Below are 4846 nucleotides of genomic sequence, written 5' to 3' on the forward strand. Positions count from 1 at the left end.
TTCTAATAACACTAATATTTTTCTAAATTTGTTTCCTAATGTTATACTAATATTTTTCTTTAATATTCTAAACTAATTTTTTATTAATATTTTCTAATGTTTTTCTAATTTTTTTCTAATTTTTCTCTAATTTTTTCTAATATTCTAGACTAATTTTTTTATATTTTCTAATTTTTTTCTAATATTTTCTAATCTTTTTCTTATAACACTAATATATAATTAACCAATAAAAAATTAATATAATTAACCAACATTAATAAGCAATAAAAATATTAATTAACACTAAAATATTCTTTGAAAACTTTAAAAATATAAAAAAATATTCAAATAATCAGATATAAACATACCCGAAATAGTGCGACAACTAAAAACTAGAGGAAAAAGATGCAACTCACTCAACACCCTAACACGTTCGCTCCAATGTCCAAAGTGTTTTTACTCCACTGTAAAAATGAAAATGAAAAATGGAAAATGGTGATAAGATGCTTTCATGTCTTTAATATTAGTAGCTCCTTAAGATGGCCTTAAGCAGCAAGGTTCAAAAAACTAAGGGCGTACGGTGGATACCTAGGCACCTAGAGACGAAGAAGGGCATGTTAATCAACAAAATGCTTCGAGGAGTGGAAATTGAGCATAGATCCGAAGATTCCCAAATAGGTTAACTTTTTTAACTATTTGTTGAATCCATAAGCAAACAAGGGACAACCTGGCGAACTGAAACATCTTAGTAGCTAGAGGAAGAGAAAGAAAAAGCGATTCTCGTAGTAGTGGCAAGCGAAATGGGATCAGCCTAAACCATTAAAACGGGGTTGTGGGAGAGCAATCTAAGCGTCATGTTGCTAGGTGAAGTCTATTTGAAATAGTGGAATATAGCACCCTAGATGGTGAAAGTCCAGTAGTTGAAAGCATCATGACAGTTTACGCTCTAACCCGAGTAGCATGGGGCACGTGGAATCCCTTGTGAATCAGCAAGGACCACCTTGCAAGGCTAAATACTCCTAGGTGACCGATAGCAAAATAGTACCGTGAGGGAAAGGTGAAAAGAACCTCCAGCGAGGATTGAAATAGAATATAAAATTGTAACGCTTTCAAGCAGTGGGAGGAGTCGACCTGCTTTGATTCCTTATTATGACAGAAACAACAAAATAAAAAATGAATGCACTTGTTTGGCAGAAACAACGAACATGAAATGCAAAAAATTGTTTTGTTTGACAGAAACTGAATGAATCAAGCAAGAGCTAACTGTGTGCCTGTTGAAGAATGAGTCGGTGACTGATAAGTAGTGGCTTGGTTAAGGGAACCCACCGAAACCATAGCAAGAGCGAGTCTTCATAGGGCAATTGAATTGTCACTACTTATGGACCCAAACCTGGGTGATCTATCCATGACCAAGATGAAGCTTAGGTGAAGCTAAGTAGAGGTTTGAACTGACTGATGTTGAAAAATCAACGGATGAGTTGTGGTTAGGGTTGAAATGCCACTCAAACCTAGAGCTAGCTGGTTCTCCCCGAAATGCGTTGAGGCACAACGGTTGATTGGATCTTCTAGGGGTAAAGCACTATTTCAGTGTGGGTTGCGTGAGCGGTACCAAATGGAGACAAACTATGAATACTAGAGATAAACAAGGGTCAGTCAGTGAGACGATGGGGAATAAGCTTCATCGTCGAGAGGGAAATAGCCCATATCACCAGTTAAGGCCCCTAAATGATCGCTGAGTGATGAAGGAGGTAGGAGTGCAAAGACAATGAGGAGGTTCACTTAGAAGCAGCAATCCTTGAAAGAGTGCGTAATAGGTTACTGCTCGAGCGCTCTTGCACCGAAGATGATTGGGACTAAGCGATCTGCCGAAGCTGTGGGATGTAATAAAAAATACATCAGTAGGGGTGCGTTCCACCTTAGAAGTATCTAAGCAAGCAGAGTTAGATGAAGCAGAAGTGAGAATGTCGGCTTGAGTAACGCAAACATTGGTGAGAATCCAATGCCCCAAAAACCTAAGGATTTCTCCGCAAGGTTCATCCACGGAGGGTGAGTCAAGGCCTAAGATTAGGCCGAAAGGCGTAGTTGATGGACAACAGGTTAATATTCTTGAGGGACGGAGTAGGCTAAGTTAGTCGTCTTAATTATGGTTTTACAGCTTAAGGTCAGAAGGTGACCCTGAAAAAGTGGGGTCAGAACGGGGTAGAGAAAATACCTCAAACCAATGTTTGAATTCCAGCGTGGCATCAAAAAAGTAAAAAGATAGACAACATGCTGGGAAACCCACATCATACTCCTAGGAATAGCTCGAACGACCTTCAACAAATGAGTACCTGTACCTAAAACTGACATAGGTAGGTAGGTAGAGAATACCTAGGGGCGCAAGATAACTCTCTCTAAGGAACTCGGCAAAATAGCTCTGTAACTTCGGGAGAAGGAGTGTCTCCTCAAATGAGGTCACAGTGACCAGGCTTGAGCAACTGTTTACCAAAAACACAGGTCTCTGCAAAGTTGTAAGACACTGTATGGGGGCTGACGCCTGCCCAATGCCAGAAGGTTAAGGAAGTTGGTGACCTGATGACAGGGAAGCTAGCGACTGAAGCCTCGGTGAATGGAAGTCATAACTATAATGGTCCTAAGGTAGCAAAATTCCTTGTCGGGTAAGTTTCGACCTGCACGAAAGGCATAACGATCTAGGCACTATCTTGGAGAGAGACTCGTTGAAATAGACATGTTTGTGAAGATGCAGACTACCTACACCTAGACAAAATGACCCTATGAAGCTTTACTGTTCCTTGGGATTGACTTTGGGCTCTTGTTGCGCAACTTAGGTGGAAGGCGAAGAAGGCCCTCTTCCGGAGGGGCATGAGCCATTAGTGAGATACCACTCTAGAAAAGCCAGAATTCTAACCTTGCGACTGAACCTACTGTCCAAGGGACATTCTCAGGTAGACAGTTTCTATGGGGCGTAGGCCTCCCAAAAGGTAACGGAGGCGTGCAAAGGTTTCCTCGAGCCAGCCAGAAATTGGTCCTCGAGTGCAAAGGCAGAAGGGAGCTTGACTGCAATACCGACCCATCGAGCAGGGATGAAAGTCGGCCTTAGTGATCTGACGGTGCTGAGTGGAAGGGTCATCGCTCAACGGATAAAAGTTACTCTAGGGATAACAAGCTGATCTTCCCCAAGAGTTCACATTGACGGGAAGGTTTGGCACCTCGATGTCGGCTCTTCGCCACCTAGGGTGGTAGTATGTTCCAAGGGTTGGGCTATTCGCCCATTAAAGCGATACGTGAGCTGGGTTCAAAATGTCATGAGACAATTCGGTCCATATCCGATGCAGGTGTTAGAGCATTGAGAGGAATTTTCCTTAGTACGAGAGGATCGAGAAGGACACACCTCTGGTGTACCAATTATCGTGCCCTCAGTAGATGTTGGGTAGCCAAGTGCGGAGCGGATAATTGTTGAATGCCTATAAGTAAGAAGCCCACCTCAAGATGAGTGCTCTCTCAGGTCACGACGAGATGAGCCGTTAGGTGATAGGTGTCAAGTGGAATTGCAGTGATGCATGCAGCCGAGGCATACTAAAAGATCGAAATATTTGAACCTTATTACTATATGACCCGATTGATCTGCTCAGGTACATAGAGTATGTTTTGATAGAACATTTTACTATAGATATGATAAAGAATAAAAAAAGATGGATGAATAAAATAAAGGGAATCAAATCTTTTTGACTCTTAATCAATATGAAAAATATTTTTTTTTATTTCGCAGAGAGAATCCAAAAAGTGATTATTGCATAGCTCCATTTGTATCATTCTGAGCTTTCTGCTTGACAAGGCCCCAAAAAGGAGCCCTTGCCAAGCAGAGAGCTCCACAAGTACTAACCAATATCTTATGGCCTTCTTCATTTATGGTTTGAAATTCTAGTGTCTCAAGCGTAGGGGAACCACACCAATCCATCCCGAACTTGGTGGTTAAACTTTACTGTGGTGATGATACTGCAGGGGAAGCCCTATGGAAAAATAGCTCGATGCCAGAATAATAAAAAGCTTACTTATTTACTTACTTTTTTTATTTTTTAATCAAAAAAAACCCCGGTGGAGTAAAAAGTGAAAATCGTAACTTAAATATGTTTGTGCGAACATTTGTTGTACTTATGTTCGCACAAATGTCCCTAGTTATGTTTGATTATGTTCACGCAAACCTTTATCCAAGAAGTGTTTGCGTGAATGTTTCTTTAATGATTACGCAAACATTGTAGTTCATGCAAACAATTGAAAATTTGGAAATTTTCACTTGCTTCCAATTATGTTTGTGTCACAAAATCCACTATTGTGGGATCACCCAAACATATGTTGAAAAACCATCAATCCAAAAGTAAACAACATAATACAATTTTTTGAATATTCTCAACTTATATAGCCTTCATATGTGCATGTACCTTCCTTGATGAAAGCTTTTTCACTGATCCTCTCCCCCTTTGATGTTGATATTCATCAAAGCACCTACATTAGATCAAGCCAATCTAAAACCAAAAAATGTCAAGTGCCAAAAAACAATATTATGCCAAAAATTACTATGTAAGAGCTCTAGGATTAGCTTCATACCATGTAACCACTCCCCCTAAGGAGCAGTACCAAGCATCACATTCAAATGAACAGACTGCATGCTCTAAAAACATTGGACTGATGCATATCTGCATCAATTACTCTTCATAGTTTGTGGCTATTAGCCTAAGCATACCTCTAAGGTACTCAAATGTGTCTTTAGTCAAAGGTTTAGTCAATATATATATTACCCTATCTTTTGTGCTCGCATATTCCAATCTAATTTCCTTCTTAGTAACTTTCTATTCAAAAAATGATACTT

The 4846-nt window shown here is 39.9% G+C and overlaps 1 pseudogene; it reads left to right on the forward strand.

The window, feature by feature from the left end:
- Nucleotides 1-682: 682 nt before the first annotated feature.
- Nucleotides 683-3773, forward strand: LOC149550320 (25S ribosomal RNA; annotated as a pseudogene).
- Nucleotides 3774-4846: the final 1073 nt, after the last annotated feature.

This window comes from Cupressus sempervirens, chromosome 7, assembly GCF_028749045.1.
Source record: "Cupressus sempervirens isolate cs-2001-9-10 chromosome 7, ASM2874904v1, whole genome shotgun sequence".
NCBI lineage: Eukaryota > Viridiplantae > Streptophyta > Pinopsida > Cupressales > Cupressaceae > Cupressus > Cupressus sempervirens.